General features: G+C 43.8%; 1 long non-coding RNA gene across 1 annotated transcript in view; it reads right to left on the bottom strand.

Annotated features, from left to right (window-relative positions):
* Positions 1-402: 402 nt before the first annotated feature.
* LOC142576222 (uncharacterized) overlaps positions 403-21,608 on the bottom strand; it is a 177,867-nt gene continuing 156,661 nt past the window's right edge. The window contains exons 3-4 of the long non-coding RNA XR_012826805.1: positions 3,645-3,752; positions 403-480 (exon numbers count right to left, since the gene is read on the bottom strand). This is a non-coding gene — a long non-coding RNA (uncharacterized LOC142576222). The remainder of the gene's footprint in view (positions 481-3,644; positions 3,753-21,608) is intronic.

Genomic DNA, 21,608 nt, shown 5'->3' with positions numbered 1-21,608 from the left:
GGCCTTAATGTCACCCTACAAACATAAAAATCCTGTACTTACTGAGGTCTATTCCGACATGGTGCAAAGCTTATCTATCTAACCAGTAAATCATCATATGCTGGGTACCCGGCCACAGGAAAATCGAGGGTAACGTTTTGGCAGACCAGATGGCTACGTCAATTGCTCTCCCTGCTGTTAATAATGCTGCTTTGGTGCCTCTCACAGATCTGAAACCTTACATACGAAAGAAACTGCGAGGCCACTGGCAACGCATGTGGGACGCAGAGATAAATAATAAACTACACGTTATAAAGCCACAGTTGGGTTTTTGGCGCTCCCCAACAAAATCTCGGCGAACAGATGTCCTATTCTGTCGCCTCAGAATAGGACACACATTTGGCACCCATAATTATCTGCTTACTGGAAGTGAACCTCCAATCTGTGGTAGATGCGGTGAGAGGCTTACCGCCCTCCACGTGCTCCTGGAGAGTCGGGAAGCTGAAACGGAGAGAAAGAAACATTTTCCGCTTGCTTACAAACATCACATCCCTCTACACCCGGCTATGTTTCTTGGTAAGGAACCGCTTTTTGACACCAAGACAGTCCTCAGCTTCTTAAATGATGTCGTACTATACGTTATATGCCCAATAAACTCGTAGAGCATCCTCGCTCCAGAGGATGCCGCTGCGATAACAGTTTTGCATAGCACATGCCTCCAGGCCCTTGTTTTTCAAGGGCTCTAAGGAGGCAGTGGTGCTCTAGCCAATCTTATAACCTTATATATTTTTACGCATCGTATCATTCTATTTAAGTGCATCGTAATGTTCATAGTACACGCCATAAGTCATCGCCATAATCTTATTCTACAGATTTTGCGCACTTTAGCGCGACCATTTTTAAGGCCTCTCTACAGCCACGTCACACCAACTTCATCGAACTGATGATTTCACTGCAAACTCATTAACACAGACATGGCGCTCTTTGGCCATACTTGGCCCTTGCGCCATAAAACATCAAACATTCATTCAGTCAAGTTGCTATCAGCATCAAACGCCTGGTGCGTTTGATGCTGATAGCCAAAGTTACAGATCTTATACTCCATGTAGTATGAGCAGAGTGCTATTTCTTGCACGAACAGTTGAGGCTGAAATAAGTAGCCTATTTCTTAAGGTAAATAATTCCACAGCATGTGGTGAGGATATGGCATAAAGGCAGAACCAATAAAAGCTGTGGCGCTCCATATTTGTTAAGTAATGTCACACATATGCAATTTTGTGCACTGGCGCATTCCCTGGTGAATTAAAGATTGCACGCGTATCGGTAGTTATTAAAGGGGGAGACAGGAATGCCGTGAACAAGTACAGACCGATTTCAGTTCTCCCAATCTTTTCCAGAATAGTAGAGCAGGTCATTAACGAAAGAATTTTAAATTTCTGCACTCAAAATAATATTATAACAGAAAATCAATATATTTTCGGAAAACACCAATGTACTGAAATGGCGTTGCTCGAGATCAAAGAAAAAAGAATAAGTAACTTTGACGATAAACTGTACACAATAGAATATTTCTTTACTTTAAAAAGGCATTCGATTCCATTAAACACGATATCTTGTTACAAAAGTTAAATGAGTACGGCATTAGGGGAACTGTTCTTGACCTAATTAAAAATTATTTAACTAATCGACTACAGACATACACTTGTCATTCCAAATCAGCAATAGGTGAAATCAAATACGGTGTTCCGCAGGGGTCCATCCTAGGGCCACTTCTTTTTTTATAATACATTAATGACATCACAAACGTGCCTCTAACACCTGACATATCTCTTGTACCTAGCAGCGTTCATGGTCGCATGCCTACGTGATATTTCGGAGCCAAGATGTTAGAACCATTGAAATACTGTGTTACCTACCGCAAAACCCGTGTATCGTTTATAAGTCAAGAGAGTTTTTACGCATGTAAGATAATCTGGGCTGGACTTCTCCGCGATTAGGTTGCCTTGCTGCCTGCAGAATTATCTGACTGGGGTATCTGGGTTGCTCGGCTGCCATAGTCGGAAGGCCGATTCCTCGTATGACAAGAGGTTTTCTTTTTCCTTTTTTAATCTGAAGAAAGGACGGTTGAATTAACCTCCTCCAGTACACTGTATCTCTAGGTTTGGAGTGGCACCTGACGCCGGCAAAATATTCCGAGAACCAGTGGGGCTATACTAATCTAGGTACAACCAAACTAAGAAGAAACATTAAGCTTCAATAAAAGACACTCCCTCACCAAAACAGCAATTGACCTTCCTGGTGCAGTATTTCCCCACTCCCTCCCAAACGAATCATTCAATCAACTAATGACCCTCGTTGCCCAGCAGCTGCGGAGCATCTGACCAAGGTGGGGGTCAGTCCTGTAACGCAGCAGAGGGAGCTGACAATCTCTGGAACAGAACAGGCAGCTACTGAAATCTGACTCTGTCAAAATTTAACACCCGCACTCTCTCTAATGAGGCTAGCTTAGCAGGACCTTTTGAGGCCTTAGTGAAGTTAGAACTGGGGACGCTTATACAGTGCTGAATAACGGTCACGTCCTCTGCTCTAAGACTCTATGTAAGACTCCCAGATAAGAACCAATACGGGGTAGGATTCCTAGTCCATAAGGACAAAGTGGGCAAAATGGAATAATTGTACAGCATTAATGAGAGGGTAGCAGTAGTCGTAATAAAACTTATAAGAGGTACAAAGTAAATGTAGTAAAAGCCTACGATCCAACCTCCAGTGATGACGATGATGAAATAAATCAGTTTTATGAAGATGTTGGATTAGCGATGAGAAAAGTACAAACTAAGTATACTGTAGTAATGGGCGACTTCAATGCGAAATTGGGAAAAAGCAACCTGGTGAACAAGCAAATAGCAACTACGGCGTCTATGGTACGAAAAAAAGAAAAGACATGCTGATAGAATGCACGGAAATGAATCAGCTGCAAATAACGAGCACCTTCATCAGGAAGCGTAGCAGTAGAAAGTGGACTTGGAATACCGCCAATGGTGAAACAAGCAATGAAATATATGTCATGCTTCCTGCCGATCCCAGCATAGTGCTGGATGTATAAGCGTTAGATAGAATTTAAATTTCTAGGATTCACCTCAATTTGAAGAGAGAAAGAGTAAAATTGATCAGGAGAAAACAGGCCAACCTAGACGCAGTGAAGGTAAAACCAGACCAAGTCAGGCTGGTAGTTGGAAACAAATATGTAGCCTTGAAACAGAGAGATGGAGATGGCACAGAGGTAATGAATGAAACCGTAACTAGGCTGGCATCAGAAGTAGCAGCGGAAATGGAAGGAAAGGCACAAAGGCGACGAGTAGTTAAGCTCTCCCAAGTAACAAAGGACCTATAATGAAGAAACGATAAAGAATGAAAGTGTCCAACTACAGAGACCAGACGGAATTCGCGGAGCTGTCAAAACTGATCCACAAGGAGAAAATAAAAAATATACGAAATTATAATGCGATAAATACTGAGGAAGCAGTAAAAATTGGGCGCAGCATGAATCAGTGATAAGGAAACTTGGCACAAGACAAACCAAGATATATGCACTGAAAGATAAGCAGGGTAATATCATCAGCAATCTCGAAGATATGGCAAAAGCAGCGGGTAAATTCTATACTGACCTGTACAGTGCCCAGAGCAGCCGCGATACCTCCATTCCAAGAATTAATGAACAGGTTACAGAGGCTCCTTGTATAACTAGTGATGAAATTATAAGGGCCTTGCAAGACCTGAAAAAGGGAAAGTCGGCACAAAAGAATGGAATATTAGTCGATTTAATCATAGATGGAGGAGACATATTGCTTGAAGAACTGTCGGCTCTTTATACGAAGTATCTATCGAAAGCAAACGTCCCAGAAAACTGCAAGAATGCAAATATTATACTGATCCACAAAAAGGGAGACGTTAAAGAATTGAAAAATTATAGGCCCATTCACTTATTCCCAATAGTGTATGCAATATTCACCAAGATTATTTCCAACAGAATAATCAACACTGTTCTTCAGTCAACCAAGGAAACAGGCTGGCTTCAGGAAGGGAAACTGTAAAATGGATCAGTTGTTCGAGAAATCCGCTGAGTACACTCTGCCTCTCTATATACCTTTCATAAATTACGAAAAAGTATTTGGTTCAGTACAGATGCCACCAGTCATAAATACATTACGTATTCAAGGTGTACAGGACGCTTACGTAAATATCTTGGAAAATATATACAGAGATTTCACAGCTACCTTAATTCTCCATGAGAAAAGTAGAAAGATGTCTTTAAATAAAGGGGTCAGACAAGGAGACGCAATCTCTCCAATGCTATTCACTGCATGCGTGGAAAAAGTATTCAAGCTATTAATATTGTAAGTGAGGATCAACGGCGAATATCTCAGCAACCTTTGATTTGCAGATCACATTGTCATGTTCAGCAACCTGGAGGACGAGTTACAAGAAATGATTGAGGACCTCCACAGAGATAGAGTAAGAGTGCGGTTGAAGATTAATACGCAGAATACAAAGATAATTGTCAATAGACGAGCAACGGAACAGGAGTTCAGGATCGCCAGTCAGCCTCTAGAGTTTGTGAAGGAGTACGTTTACCTAGGCCAACTACTCGCGGGTAACGGTGATCATGAGAAGGAAATTTGCAGCAGAATAAAAATGGGTTGCAGCGCATACGGGAGACATTGTCACCTCCTGACTGGACGCTTACCATTGAAAAGAAAGGTGCACAATCAGTGCATTTTACCTGTGCTAACATATGGGGCACAAACCTGGAGACTGACAAAGAAGCTTGAGAACAAGTTAAGGGCCATGCAAAGAGTGATGGAACGAAGAATGTTAAGCGTAACGTTAGGAAACAGAAAAAGAGCAGTGTGGATCAGAGAGCAAAATGTGAGCATTTTAGCTGTGAGCATTTTACCTGTGCTAACATATGGGGCACAAACCTGGAGACTGACAAAGAAGCTTGAGAACAAGTTAAGGGCCATGCAAAGAGTGATGGAACGAAGAATGTTAAGCGTAACGTTAGGAAACAGAAAAAGAGCAGTGTGGATCAGAGAGCAAAATGTGATAGCCGATATTCTAATTGACATTACGAGAAAAAAATGAAGCTATACAGGTCATGTTATGCGTAATGTAGATCACCGGTGGGTCATTAAGGTTACAGAATGGGTGCCAAGAGAATGGAAGCGCCGTCGAGGACGGCACAATACCAGGTGGGGCGATGAATTGAGGAAATTCGCAGGCGCTACTTGGAATCGGTTGGCGCAGGAGAGTGGTAGTTGGAGATCGCAGGGGGAGGCCTTCGTCCTGCAGTGGACATAAAATAGTCTGAGGATAAGGATGATGAAGATGAAATAATGGACCTGGCCCGGCTATGTAGTGCGTGGCTGATAACTGGTGGTCTTTAAGAGTCCCAGAACTGGTGCCAAGAGAAGCGAAGTGCACGTGAGGATGGCAGAAAATTAAGTCGTGGGATTAAGTGAGGAATTCAGCAGGCACCACTTGGAATCATCTAGCGCAAGACTTTGGTAATGGGAGGTCACTGGCACAGGCTTCATCCAGCAGTGGACGTAAAATTAGGATTATGATGATCATCGTCATGATATATATATATATATATATATATATATATATATATATATATATATATATATATATATATATATATATAACATTCAGGCGTTTCGAGACGTTCGTGTTCGTCAATGTATGCTTAAGTGGTTTCAAAACGCGAGCTGCCACGAATGGAGAGCGCGCGCTCAATGAAGCCACGCCAATCAGTGACTATGGCGAGCTGCCTATGTTCCACCAGGGAAGATCTCCTTCTTTCGACATAGCAGACTAAATTCAAGAAGAACGCAAATATGCCGCAACATCTTTGCTACCGAGGTGAGAAAAATTGCAGAGAAAGTCTATACCACCATTCACTTCACCTGAAGAGTGAAACAAGTTAGAAAATAAAGCCCCTTAAACTTCGTAAAGTAGCGATATTCTCCTCCTCCGCCTTCACTTCTACTCGTTTTTCCTATCTTTCACGCTCCCTCCTCGACCGTGGCACCGACTACAACGCTTTCGCTGAGTGAATGCACGCATAGCAAGGCGCTGCGCTTTAAGCGTTCGCGTTGGCTTTCTAGTTACGAGTAACTTCGTGCACAGCATAGAATGTCTCCACGTTTCGTTGTACAAATTCACTGACGGCAGCATTTTTTTTCCTGTTTTGATAACCCTCTTTTAAAAAAGTATTTGAACGAGCGCAAATGCTGTGCATGACGACTCCGAATGTATCGCGTGCGCTACAATTAGGTACGGAACATTCGTCAAGTGCGTGTCGCAAGACCTTGTCGCGGATGGTTTTAAATAACACATTTACGATAGACTGCCAATATCCTGACCTCCAGCAAGCCTTCGGTAGCCTAAATAATTCGCGTCGGCTTTACCATGTGAATTCGCGGCGCGTATCAGCTACGACGTACAAAGACCGACAAAGGACATGAACAATGGCTGCCCTGAAGGTTCGCAAAAGTATTACAAGCTACAGTGCCGCCAACGTGCCTACTTTCCAGTCTTCTAAGCGCGCGCAAAGGCTCAGAGATGAGTGCTGATGATATTGTGTTTCTCTTGCCTCAATGTCGACAGAAATACGCACGGCCGACCATCGAGTCGGAATTCTGCGTATATAGAAAATGAAAACTGTTTTTTAGTATTAGTTCGCGAAGCAGGAACGCGGTAACAGCGCTTCATTCATGCTCAAACAAGTCCATTATTTTTTCAGGTTAGTGACTCATCACGAAAAACATTTCATCGTGCGTTAGCTGGTCCGTTCAAGAAGTGACGTACTTGTCGCGATACGAGTGGCACAAAGGTGCATGCATTGTGCTCGCTCCGAAATAACATTTGCGAGATATGACTTTAGTGAAGTGATGACCACGCAAAGAGTCGCCGCGTTATGATGAGGTCTAAATTGCGGTAAGGGAAAGGATGCAGTCGTTCATAATGAGGCACCATTTGTTGCCTCATTACGTGTGTCTATGATACATAGTGATCGAACGAGCTAGTAGTTGAACAACCGAGTAAGCGAACGACTAAACGAACGAGCAAACGACGACTAAGCTAGCCAGTGAACGAGAGGGCGGCCGCACGTTTTCTTTGCGAGCGCTCCAGCGCCGCATCTTATCCTACCCACACTTTGAAGCTGAGAGGAATTAACACGTACGTCTCAAAGACTTATGATGCTGTCTTTTGGCGACGAACACGGTTTCGGGAGAGCACGCGCATTTTTCATTTGCATCGCAAATCCACTGGGCGACCGCCAATGACGAACACGAACAAAAGAGGCAAACAAAGCTATTCACTATAAAGAAGGCTAGTTAGCAACCACAAAATCCAGAGAGTTGCTTTCCTAAGATGAGTTTCTCGCTCGAGCCTCACATTTTGTCAAAAGGAATGCGCTGAATCCTGAAAGTTTCGTAATCTCGTTTTGGCACGCAGCCTCGCGTGCCTGCGAATTCAAGCCTGTCGGCGTACAATATGATTAAGCGCACCAAATACAACCACGTACTGCTTGTATAAGCAAAGTACACGTCGTGTAGGACAGTACTGTGATAGACTCGCAAATCCCTCATACAGTCGTAAGGAGAGTGTTGGTCTGAAGTTCTCCCCTCCCCTGATTCGATGAACCCATGTCTTTTGAACCCGTAGGGCTTACCGGACGGTATCTAGAATAGCTTCTCGTGTTTGCTAAAGGTACTGTGGCATCCGAAAGCACAGTAGGTCATGGTCTAAGAAAATGCCGCGAAGCTACTTCGCACTTTCCACAAAACTTACTTCAAGGCGTTCGCAAATCAAAGCGATACAGATGAGCAACGGCGCCAACGTGCGCTCCTCGCCGTTCCGCAGACGCTTCTCAAGCACAAATGGCCCTGAAGCGCGACTGTAAATAAACGAAGCGGGCGCGAGGGTCCACGTGATGCTATTGGGCCAATAGCGACACCGCGTCGGGCTCGGCCAGAGCGCGCGAGGAGGAGGCGGCATTCTTCAAAGCGGGGCGCTACTTTACGAAGTTTAAAAGGCTTTATTAGAAAACGCTGGGTGCCATCTTGTATGCAGACTACTTGGCTTCCGTGCAGTGGAATTCTGCGGGATACCTCTAGGGAAACCACTCCTGCGTGAAAACATTATTCTGCACGAATGTAGGCGGCTCAAACTATGCGTGGCCGATGAGAGAAGCGGCAGTCGAACACTGTGTAATATTTCCGACCACCAGGAGATCTCCGAAATGCCCCAAACGGCAGTTTGACAGCGTTGGCTGTTAAAGTTTACTTCGAGCGCTTTTCGCGCAGGCATGTTTACTTGGCTCAATATAGTGGCCAGAAAAAAGTGAATACTTGATCTGTCTGCTTCGAATTTCTAACTCACTCCTTAAAGGTGTGAGTGCTAAGCGTGGTACAAACGAACCAACCTTTAAAGAGCTGTTACGCTCTTAAAATGTTTAGTGTTTTGTTAGCGCGAGTTATTCAAACTGCACCTCAAGCGGTGATTGATAAGACCGGGAGTTCGTACATTAAAAAAAAATAGCAGTGTGAAAGAACTTATTTCTACCTTTAATTTCATTTAACACAAATTTCGCCATTGTAAGTAGAACATTTCTGCAAATGTGTTCCGCTTACTTATAGAACATATGTGGGGCGAGATAAAAAAGAACGAAACGTTGGTATTGCAAAAGTCATTTTAGCCACAATGTACAACGTAGAGCCTTTAGCTTTGTTGTTCTCCCACAATTAGAATCTAACTATACCGTTCTATTCAAACAAGAGAAAAGAAAAGTATATAGTGGCATATGCCGTCTTTTATTCTTTAGTAAGCCATATATCTTAGGTCAACATGTGGCACAACGACCGTCTTTGTTCTGTTTCGCCACTTTCCCCAAGAAGCAAAGACCATGCGTTTGTTTCCTTTCTTTCCCTCTTTTTTCTATTTCCTCTTTCCTCTTTTTCCTCTTTTTAAAACAATTTTTCGCTCGTGCGTTACGCCCGAGTACCGGGGCTGACGCAGGTTTGGTCCAAGTGGATTCAGCTAAGATGAACAGTAGCACGGGCTGGCGATTCGTTAAGCTATCGCGTGCCTAAAAAAGTTGCGCATTTGTTTTTCTTCACAATATAAGCTCCACTATTGAGTTCTTCCCATTCATTTAGCTTCGCACTAGATATGAATTCATTCTGCCATGTGCAAAGTAGATCGATTTACTTCTGGTATGCCTGTCTTTTTTAGTAATAAAGCCTGGAAAAATCGCACATGTAATTAGCTCTTATTAATGCTGCGCGTGTCATGCGAAATAAAATGAAGACCAGCGAAAGGCAGCGTTTCTGTTACGAGTGGCGCCAAATGGTGCCCTGACATTCCTGCGTTAAGTAAGACGCCGCGAAAACGCGTGGGAAAGATGAAAAATGTGGACGTATCAAAGCAAATTTTTTCTCCGGGTTTTCGTTACGACAAGCCGCGACGTTGAACGTCACACTGCATGCAAGGAGTGATTTCAACAATTAGTTAAACAATTAAATCTATAGGGATGCAGTTGTATGCAAGTTGTATGCCTGCGAAATTGTTGCCTGGGTGCTTTGACGGCTTCGTTGTCCTCGGCTTAAGTGTTGCTCCAGGCAAGAGGGTTGCGTGCTGTCTACAGTGTATTGTAACAAATTGATCTGCGGCTTTGGGCAATAACTACCCTATTTTATTCTCTTCGTTTTTTTTATTTTGCAACTTAGTTTTTACGGTGGGCTTTCTGCGGGTTTCTGTTGCCAAGGAAAACTTTCTCTTTTGGACCTCTTTTTTACTTCCCTTCTCCGAACGCTCGTCCTTCACCTATGATTGCTTGTGTGAAAAAAAAAGGACGCTAGAGATGTTTACCATTTTACCAAGGAGCATGGGCTTGCAATATACAAATCGATAATGGAGCGTCCACGTAGTATGTCCACGGTTCAGCAATTTGGCTTTGTGCCCCGTAACCTTTTCCGCCTGAAAGGCAGCGCTGGTTATATGTATAAGTGTGGTAAAATAGAATGAAAAGAAACGGCCCATCTAAAGGACAAAATGGACGTTCTCCTTATTTTGCACGTTTCTGCACTACACTTAACTAAATCTCCCGCCTACGTGGCAAATATATCTTTATTTTTCAGCACATGACGCAGAAAAGCAGAAGTTGAATTTTTTCGTTCAAGACAAAAAAAATGATAAAGACAAGAGAAACTTGCCGATCAAACACGGCGACCAGCAAGGTTAGGCGAAGACATTCACGGAATACGTAAATGCTACGCTACCCTTTTAGTATACTGCCTTTCCCATGCCGTCAAAGCATCTAATTTTGGCCCCAGAAGGTGGGCTCTAAATGTGTCTGGTTTCTTCCCGCGTTGCGGAGCCGAAAGTAAACGCTTACACCGTGCGGAGAAAAAAAGTCCCACGAGGCCCATTGATTTACCGCTTTCGTATTCCAAGAACGTCTTCACGTGCTCTGACTGACCTCAGTTACTAGTCGTCATCTCGTATTGCGGAGTTTCTTTTCACGACTTCACGTCAAAAAACCATCACTTTCATGCCCCAAACCGCACAGGGTGTTTTCTTTTTTAATCATTATACACTGAGTGTAGTTTAGGGTTCGGGAGGCAAGCACCACATTGCTAACCATGAAACATTACGAGGCACGCGTGTTGAAGTTGTAGTGTTCGAACGAGTATCCCTTAGTCCACAAATGTATTTCTTCTATTGTGTCGCGAAAGTGAGAGCTTTGGGTTGCTGTTTTCATAGTTATTTTAGTGATCATTAATTGGCATTCTTACGTATCCCTTCACCGACATTTAAGCCTTACTGCGATCGCAATATTCCATGCAAATTTGCGCAACGCGATAACGCAGTGTGCTGATGGAACAAGATTGCGTCCGCGCGCCGTATGCTGTACGCGCGAGAAAAGAATGCGAGGGTGAACGGAGAATAGTGGCTTGATGCGCGCAGTATTCTCGCGCACTCGAGGAAATGGAGGCGGCGAGGATAGCGTTCGTTAAATGGAGGCGGGTTGTAAGGAGGGGGGGGGGGAATAGGTGAGCGCTTTTTTTTCAGACTTTTTCTTTAGTTCGGCCACGGCTGCGCATGGCGCCGCTGAGCGAGGCCGCATGCTCAGCACAGGGTACAAACGGTATACACGTGCCGATTTAGGTTGGCGCTTCGCGTGCACTGTGTTCTCGTGCCGCTTATTCTTAGAGGTCGCGTGATCAAGTTTAGGAGACACGTTGAAAGTAGAGGCAGCACGCAGCGTTCGCTCGCCGCCGCTAACACTGTTCATAACGCCAGCGTTCTGACGGCGAGGTATCCGCGGTCATCGAGCGAGATCTGTCCATGTTTGCATTTGTGCAAGTCACGCCATGCTTGCTAACTTAGTAAGCGAATGTTTACTGCAATCTATACGGGCGATAAAATTAATAGTCTTACTTCGTAAAATGCTGTAATAATTTGGTAACCACAGTCAACGCTTCGCCTTCCGGGCGAAACTGCAATCCTTTTCGAAACGAGTAATTGGAGAAGTCCCGCTACAATGGCCTCCAATTTGGGACCTCTATTTTTACTTATTTTTGTCTAATGCGTTATCACTATGCATTGACTATAAACGCCGTCTCTCTCTCTCTCTCTCACACACACACACAAACACACACACACACACGCACACACACACACACACACACACACACACACACACACACACACACACACACACACACACACACACACACACACACACACACACACACACACACACACACACACACACACACACACACACACACACACACACACACACACACGAACACACGCACACACGCACGCACGCACGCACGCACACACACACACACACACACACACACACACACACACACACACACACACACACACACATACACATACACACACACACACGTGCGCGCACGCACGCACGCACGCACGCACACGCACAGGCACAAAGTGTAAATCTGGTTAATTTGTCTTTCTTAACACTACTGGAACAGGCTACCTTGTCGCAGTGCACTTCTCAATTTTCTTCCGCTTTTGAGGAGCCGTTCTCCGTGTCACTGATGATGCTCATGCTTGAACTTCAGAATACCAAGATGTTTAGTGCACTAAGCCTGCTAGAAAAAAATGTCAATAAGTCGTTACGTGTGGAAGCGCTATTAATGCTTTTTCTTGCTTTGTAAAAAGCTTGCACGAGTACGAATTCTTATTGGTTTCTGTTTATTTCCTGAGAGGGAACAATAAACTGAGTTTAGAAACGTGCACAGTCAAAATAAAAGAAAATCTCACTATCAACAGCTCTTGGTGACTAATAGTTATAGAAGGAAAATTTTGTAACATCCCTGGATTCAATAGGATTGGTAGTGGGCAAGAATATATTACGCCTAGAACTCCATCAGAACTTGTAGGACAAAAAAATATATTCTAAGCATATGAAATATTATGTTCTCTCTTCGGCACATGGACGTCGGCTTAAATGGTGAACACCATTGCAAACTTTTTTTCTTATGTATAAGCAAATTAAACAACCTTAATATGAATTTTTCATCTAAAAATATAATACGTAGAAGTTTACCTGGAAATATGAGGCGTTCTAGTTTTGTGGGCATTTTCGTAGACTGCGCAATTTTAGAGATGTCATAAATAACGATCAAACGTGTTATTTAGCGTTCGCGGAAGCTGCCCTGGAATTTGCAGTCAATGGGCCTGATAGCATAAGACTATACCAATGTGTTTTTATTGCAATCTTCAGACGTCAAATTTACGTAACCGTCGACGGAAGCATCGGCCAGTAACCAGCAGTGTTGCTTGAAAAGCCCAATCAGACGCGCTTCTTGTTTCTAGGATGTCACTTTTTTGCTTTGAAAGTGAATAGCATATCGTACAGTGAGCAGCTTTTGTTATCTAGTTGACTCATAAGAGGTGACGAGCACGCTCAAGAGGGGAGAGTTTAGAAGGGGCCGATCCGGCAAAGTGAAAGTAGATAACCGGATGAGGAGGGTGTGCCGGCGTCTGCTATTGGTCCGCTTCCCTTTTAGCTTGCGCTGGCTGGTCAAAAGTAGCGGCGGCGTGCAATAGAGGATTAAACATGCAGCTAAAATGGATACTCATCAAAGAAGAGTTGTCAGAGCGATGTTGTATACATGCCGAGCGGGCTCGATGACGTTATACGGTCACGCAAAGATGTTTATTTTGCGCAAATAAATCCATGCTCCTCGGCAGCTCCGAGTAGCCACCACCAAAGCGATTGCTGGCAGCCATCTTCTATTCCTTAAAGAACGGGACACTTTCCGGCTGTTCGAAAAAAAATTCTGTTTTGTTCTGTATATTAATGCGCCTTTAACGCGTATACGTCACTGTGACGCGGAGAGTTTTCGTGGTATTGTGATGTCTCGTGGCAGACAGGTGAAGTGGGCGCAGCTGAAAACGTTTCATGCATAGCCTGTGGTCAAACGACGCCTTTTTCGCTAGTGGCGGAAAAGGCGTCGAAACGATTTTTTTTTCTTTCGTTTGGTCTAATCCTGCATAATCAGTGGGCACATATCATATCAGATGCGACGTTCTTGCGGTTTCCGTGACGTCACGCGAAAGACAGGTGCAGTGGGGGTGGCCCGAAAACTCGTTGACCGACTGTCGAGGGCTGATTGCAGAATTGCAATAAAAAGGTTTCGAATAACTACGTTATAACGCCCAATGTTTGCTTGAGGACTGTGTCAAGCTGCTCTCAATTGGTGGAGAAATTTAAGGAATTTTTCTACATCTAAAATGCATGGTTATACCCGACTTATCTCGCCTACAAACAACTTAGCTGAAATGACCTGCAGATGATAAAAATTCCCACAGAGCCCATCAGAGGATGTATGCTGACGTTATTCCGATTAGCAGTGAAGCAATGTAGCGACACAACTTAGTGTCACCACGTACTCGTATAAGACGTATCTGCAGCCTGACTCCTCTCTTATGCTTTCTTTATTTGGGCACGCTGTGCCATCTAGCGGCACCGCACAAAAGTCCAAGTTTGGCGGGTGTGTGGATATATAGTAATTGCCTGAATATACACGATGCGGGTTGGGTGCTGCTTAACACTGCGGTAGCTTCAAAGGTTCTTTTGTTGTTATTGAAGAGTGGCGCATACTAGTGAATCATGTTGACAACAAATGGATCCGTTGAAGAATGGAACATACCTATTGGCACCTATACAGTGACCTAAGTTGGCATCAAAGAAGCGCTGAATGTACCCGGTGGCCCAAGTTATGTTCACATAAGTTCATTGAAGAGCGGCACTTACCCTGTTTCACATACCCAGTGGGACAAGTTTACGTCAAAGAAGTTTGTTCGAATTCGGGTTATACCCATTTGCACATTGTTGCCAGTTGCCAGGCTGGCATCGCATAGGGTCATTGAACAGCCGCACGGGCTCAGTGCCTCATGCCCTGTGACACAAGTCGTTTCGACAATTGGTTTCAATCCCTGTTCCCTTTGCATAGCAGTCCGATGCACTACCCATTCGAACATGGACTACCCATTGACCCATGTTTGTGGGAAAGTCGGTTAGAGACATCGATAGGCAGCCCCCGGAGAGTGCAAGAAGCACCCCTTAGAATGCTAATCATGTTATTAGTAAACATAAATTTTGTCATGTTTTAATGGTGGTGGAAAGGCAATTAAATACAAAGTTAAATAAAAGCTTCATAGTGAGCGGTGCACGTTACATATTGCTTGGAGAGCACAGTAAAGACAAGTATGCCAAAGCGTCTTGAATAAAATTAATTATAAGGTAGGCGTACAGCCCCGGGGGGGGGGAAATTATTTTTTACATATTGAATCAGCAGCTTTGCTCTCCAAGCTATGACCCACCCACATCATCTCACCAAGATTGTTTTTCTTTTATTTTGCATTAACCTCAAGCTTTAACAGCATTACCTACTTTCATTGCCTCGGGCACTTACCTGCTGCCCATACACAATAGCCCCACATTTTTTTCTCTCTCTTCTTCCCCCCTTAACCTTTAAGGGCTTTCGTTCTCTTTCATCTAATTTCCTGTAGAGTAGCATGTAGGTGAGATGCGCTGGCTAATCACTCTGTATTTCAATAAATTCTGTTTCTATTTCCAAGGTAGGAAATTAACCAGCAGAAACATTCGCTAGACGGCACGAACATTGGGGAAGTAAGGGAACATCAGCAAAAAATTTACATCTGGAACAACGTCCTCCCATCTCAGATGCGCCAGCGGAGAAACAGCTGTACCTTTAGAACCTTTAGAACCTTCAGAACCTTTAGGTTTTTAGCGCACAAAAAGGAACGAGAGACAGAGGCACGACGCGGACGCAGTGCTATCTTCAGAACCTTCAGAATACTTCAGAATCACGGACGGCTTCCTATCACTGTGGAGCAGTCTTGAAGCGTCCGCTTACGCTTAGCACAGACTGATCGCCTGTCTAGCTTAATTGTCGTCGTCTTCGCTTTGACATTCTTTTCCTCTCCTTACCCTCCCTCGGTCGTTCTCTCGCGCTCTCTCCTCCCTCTCCCAGAGTATAAATTAAGCACAATCTATAAAGCCTGTATGCCGCTGAGACTCACCTTACCGTCTTTCTCTGATTAAGTGGCCCGATCCCCGATATCCTATTAGAACCATCGTCAGTTTCAAGTCAGTTTGATGCGCGATTATAGTTTGACTTGTTAGGCCAGGATACTGTCACAAATTGAATAGCCGACTTCTTTCTAACTATTCTGTGCGATCCAAAGTACCCCAGCTAGAAGAAATAGTATCACTGACTAGTGCAACGAACCAAAACAACCGACTGGCTTAGCGTGCGAAACGAAGCACGCGGCTACTACACGGTCAACGTTTTCTATCATGCTTCGAAATTCAGCCTTCATCGAAACCAAAACGCGGTCTGAGCATTCAGTGAAGCGTGCGCAGTGGTCTTTTGGGATTACCTAATCCTCCTCTCGTGAGAGAGCTGTGATTTTTCTCAAGCAACAGAGGAGAAGAAAGCAATTGAGGCAGCCGCTAATGCTCAAAATTACCGCTTTCTCTCCTGGCAGCACCAAATTCTCCGTCGATCGGACGATCTCGTTACTGTGTGGCCTCGCTTTTGTGTATGGCGCAATTTTTTCCGAAGGGTTCCGTACACGGTATCGCAAGGAAAACGAAATGGCATTAACGGCCGTTCGCTACGCCTTCTTAAATTCATATTTTTCTGCACCATTCTTCGCTGTCATCGAGAATGCGTAAATGTTGCCGATACCCGGCGAGCAAGCGCTGCTGCTAACAAGACCTTTGCTCTGTGAGCCTCTCGACGGCAAGCAGGTGGGTGAGGGAGTGAGGGAGGGAGGGGGAGGGGTCGTTATTTATGGGCGCAATTTCGATGCTCCATTACAACGTTCCTGATTGCAGTCGTCGATTTGCTGTATGCCTGAGCTTACGCATTAAAGTGCAGAGCAGTGGGCTGCATTTGGGACGCGCCGTTTTATATGTGTAGTGTCATAAAAAAAGGATCATGTGGTCAACGCTTTTTAGCCCTGTATTTTGCGCTTACGATGAGTAGGTATAGCCGCCTGTCGCCGTTTTCGCAGAAGTGTGTCAACTCCTGGTGTTCTCCGCCCAGGAGACCAGCATCCACTGCAAAGTTATGAACTCTTCCCCACCTTTATTACTCCCCTTAGCCTTAACACCATCGTATAAAACTTAAACTTACTGAGTGTATAGCCTACCTCGTTCTTATAAAAGTATTGTTTCTCGTTTTTTCAATGTAGAAGGCGTAGCCAAAACCAGCTTTCTAATATGTTGTTGAAATACCGATGTAAATGTTATGCATACAAAGGAACTCGTATGGGTTTCCTTTGTAGCTATTGCTACGATTGTGTCCATGTCTCATTTTCCCTTTATTAATTACTTCTCTTCACCTTGCGGCTTTCCGCAGAACTATTATGTCCTATGTTATGCATGTATGATTCTGAATACAAGACATTTCATGTACCTTCCCTGCTATAATCTCTGACGAGGTTGACAGTGTTTTTAAACAATAAAAATACAAAATAATAGGCCTCAGCGCCATCCTTCATCAATAATATTTTATTCATTCTTTTTTTCCGTCTTGTAGCTTTAGGCACAAGAAGAGGGCGTGGTATGAAATGAAGCACATTTTTTATTTAAAATATTATACCTTGATTTATAAAGCTAATAATATTATAGATGCCGCATAAAAAAGGTAAAAAAGAAGAGCATGCAAGTACGGTTGAGACGAGAAAAATTGGTGGACTTAAATAAACCAGTGCGTTCTCTGTCGGGTTCCTTTAATGGGGAACAATTTCTTTTTCAAGACTCCCGAGAACACCTTTTATATTTCTTCCAGTAGCTGATAATTGCATTATGAACTTTAGTTGTACGAAGGTTGATATAATGTTTCCTAATGTTTTTTCTTCATGTGCTGACGGAAAAGGTAAGTCTTACAACTAGATACATTTTCTTACATAAATAGGAATCGTTTACTTTTTCTTTCAAAACAGAAGTGCTGTGAAGGACCTGCCATGTGCTCGTCCGTAAATAATTTGTGCCATACAAAAGAACCCAACAGGAGGTCGTAGGGTGTTGAAAGTTTTATAATTACATGTCGAGAACAACACGAGTGGTCATCTTGGAGGAGGTGATCGCACTACCGTAGCGTATTGTTGTTGAACTTTCTAAATTGTGTTAGTTGCTGCGTAATAATACACGTCATCTTTTCGCTAACGCTTGCCTCGGTTGACTTATTTCCCCTGTACAGAGTAGGCAACGGTGCTATCTATGTACATGTTTCAGTAGAACATGATCGTTGACCGAGAAAACTGATGTCGCATGAAAAAAAAAGAGAACTACTTCTGGTAAAAACAGCAAGGTTCCAAAAAGGGCCAGAACGAATTTTTCTTCAACTGCGAAGTTTTTCTTTTGAGGAACCCGCATAGTCTTCCTTTGTAGCAATTCCTACGATCGGGCGGATGTCTAATTTTTCCTTTCCTAATTACTACTCTCCACTTTGCGGGCTTCCGCAGAACTATTACGACAAAAAACTTATTAATGTCGGTTTGGTGCAAAACGTCAACTGTTTTTCGGGACTCCGTGAATCTAATGAGGGAGCTTTCTCGTTGCAAATGTGCCTGATCGATTGCTCGCTTACTCGACTACTATAAAATGCTGAAGTTACAACAATTTGGAAATGCTTTCTTTTTTTCCTGTATCATGAGGTTACAAAAACACGGTGAGGCACGTTCTAGGCGATTCGCTGGATGCTACCTTGCGGCACGTTACAAAAAGTAGTTACCACAGGCGAACGGCCGTGTGCGGCGAGTGATCTGTATGTACAGAATAATCAGCGTGCCGGATAGGCAGAGGTAAGTATCTGTACGACACGAAGGAGAACAGAGTGCCAAACCCCATTTACATACCCTGAGTCAAGCGGAAGTTTGGAGGACAATGTAAGTTGATGCTTCCGTATATACGTGTCATCGCGGTGCATACGCACCGAAGCTTGAAGTGACAGGAGCTCGAATTTGTGTGACCGAGCACGGGAAGATGTGCGCTTTCTGTTACCCTGCCTGCTTTAGCAGCGAACACGTGGAAATCACTTCATCCTTGTTATTTACTTAGTACTCAGACGACTTCTTCTGTTCCATCTCTTTTGGCGGCTGGAGAGAGATCTTTGCAAGAGCACTCGAAGAACGCTGAAGGTTATTTATTTGTTCATCGTGAGTAAGCGAGCAGCGCCACAACTTTCTTTCATTCTTTTTTTTGTCGGGGGCATCGCGCTGTACTGTCGTGAAATTAATAAAGACATGGTAAAAAGAGTATGAAAAAATAAATGGCGGTGCGTTACACGCCAAAAACAAGCTACGTTTACGAAGTACGCAAGAGCAGAAATTTTTTTGAACACCTTGGGCTTCTTTATGGTGCACCTGAATTCATGTTCACGAGCGTTTGTTGTTTTTGCATTCCGGCCTCATCGAAATGCGGCCGCTGGGGCCTAGAGTCGAGTCCTCGGGCTCACCATCACAACGCCATATCCGCTAATCCACTTCGACGGGTACAGGAGTCTAGAAGCCCGTAAGTTCGACACTGGAGGCGTATAGTTTAGGCACGTTATAGTAGGCAAAGCGTAATCGCCAGGTTTTTTCAAAAAGAAGCTTTAGCTCGGGAGCTCCTACCTAAATACATGGAAAAGTAGCAATAATTTTTTCTCGGTAACCGCTGCACCAAACTTGATGAAGCTTGTTGCAATCAAAAGAAAAAAGTTGAAATCTAGGGAGCGTGTGAAGCGCACTTTAGAATCGGGTTGTCAATCTTTAAGTAAAAATTGTCCAAATTCGCAATTATACAGGAAACGAAACTATCAAGTTTACAACTCCGTAATTTAACAATGAAAAATGGTATCACAGTTCTCTAAAATTCATTTAAAAGTATAGCTAAAGTGAGCAAAAGGGGTGTATTATTCGTGGCTCTTAAATACACCACTAGCATTTGAGTAGGACTTTTGTGAGGTCATTGTATATCTTATACAAATTCATGTAAGATGGAAGGTATTACACCAGTTTAGTCTGCTTTATATGTTATAACGGAAGCTGTTGACAGAACTGCTATATTTTTTCTTGGTGCAGAGTTAATCTTGTAAACTTCGGGCTTCTATATCTCTGTTTCAAATTTATTAATTTTGGCCGATGTTTGTAAACACTTACAGGATATAAATAAATATTCCGCTTAAAACAATCACTATAATTCATCTTTCCGTCTCAAATGCAATATATGTCGTTAAAATCGGACAAGGGGTTATCTCAAAAAAGCACTTCTGTGTTTTACATGTATTTGAATAGGCGGCGTCGGAGTTCGGCCCAAGATAAAGCTTCTTCTGAAGTGAATAATGTTTAGGTGATATGCAATAACAAAGATAATAATCGTGCTTTGACAACTGTGACGGAGCTCAGCGAAGCTAGGCAAATACCGTTCACAACTGTGGCGTAATACATATATAAATAGATATATTGAATAAGTACAGCGGAAAGTGCTTAAACTATTGGCGAATTGCAAATTGCAATGAATATATAAACCAAGGACAGAGGAAATGAGATGACAGGCGAGCGCTTTAAGCGGGCCAGTGTTGCTGGCAGCAGTCTCCGCGTGTAGTCTTATTACTCAAGGGAGACAGCTGTGGCAGAAGCTCGCTTAGTAGAGCCTCGCGAGCGCTTTACGAATTGGAACGAGGGCGCTGTTGGTTTCGCTTCGAGTGTCAATAAAGTCCTGGGGCCATACTTACGTAACGTTGTCATTCGTAAGTGCTCCTTTCTATTGGCTTTCTGTCTTTGCTAATAATATGTACATAGCATCAGCATTGGCAGGCATTTGCTCTGACCAACAATTCCAGCGTAAGAGGTTTTTCGTGACCACGGGCCCTGTTTTCTTACATTTAGATTTCATTTCCTATTGTTTCATTTATAAAGTCAACCTTTTTCGCACATAAACGTACAGTTCAGTAAAGAAAAGCTTATTTGGCCAAATAATGTTGATGTCTTCATTTCTTGTTGTGTTACATCTTACAATAGGCCGTCGGTGTACCTGATTCTTGCCATATGTGTCTGCCTGTGGGAGCAAGTAGGATCAGTGTGAAATGCGTGTTTTTTGTTTGCAGTCATTTAACAGCCGGATAATGAAGCCCATGAGAGCATAGCTTAGAAAGTGTCGTAACAGTGTGCACCAACAAACTTTCTGCGGGGACCTTACCTTCGATTTGATAAACACGATCTAGCACATTCCCTTTTATCGGCGATTGCGTATTGGGCGGCGTCTTGACCTGGGGGGCATTGATATTCTTTGTTCCTTTCTGTTTTTTTTTTGCTTTCTTGGAGTCCTATAAGCGAGGCTGGGGGGCGTAGTTAGGCTACGTGTCTTGACTTTCGTCCTTCAGACATTGGGGAAAATGGTTCGGGAGTCTCTTCTCCTTGTTAGATCAAGTTAGGACTCCATAATCAGGGCGGCCGTCCGTTTCGACGGTCTAGCTGGCCCAGCCCCTATATCTGTCGTTTTTTTACTGCATTGCTTCCTTTGGCTATGGCATCGCCTAAAAGCTTACTCCGCGCGCTTCTCCTCCGCATGCCATTTATTTACCTCACCGGAAAGGAAATATAGAACGACCACATTGCGCTTCAGGAAAAAACTTGTGCTTGAGGAACGAATCGAGGCTTCATCTACCGCCGCCTTTCTCCTTCTAACTACTACGACAAACGATTCGAGCGTGCGCGATGACTCGATTTAAGGGGCGCTGGGGAAGGAGACATGTCACTCAGGGTGGCAAAGGCCGAGCGCAAATATGAACTTCCGCGATAGGGTCTTCTGTCGATTCTTTTCATTGTTGCCTACAGCGATTCACCGCACCCAACCATGCGAAGCAGGCTGCGCGGCACGAAAGGCTCGAATATCGATCCCAGTTTTGGCGGGATTGCGTCAAGCGTTCTCGCGATGGCTCACGAACGCGTCGAAAAGCGGGTGCGACAAACGCCGCATATAATATTTATGC

This window comes from Dermacentor variabilis, chromosome 3, assembly GCF_050947875.1.
Source record: "Dermacentor variabilis isolate Ectoservices chromosome 3, ASM5094787v1, whole genome shotgun sequence".
Lineage (NCBI taxonomy): Eukaryota > Metazoa > Arthropoda > Arachnida > Ixodida > Ixodidae > Dermacentor > Dermacentor variabilis.
The sequence above is the reverse complement of the archived record's forward strand: the minus strand, read 5'-3'. Positions and strand labels throughout refer to the sequence as shown.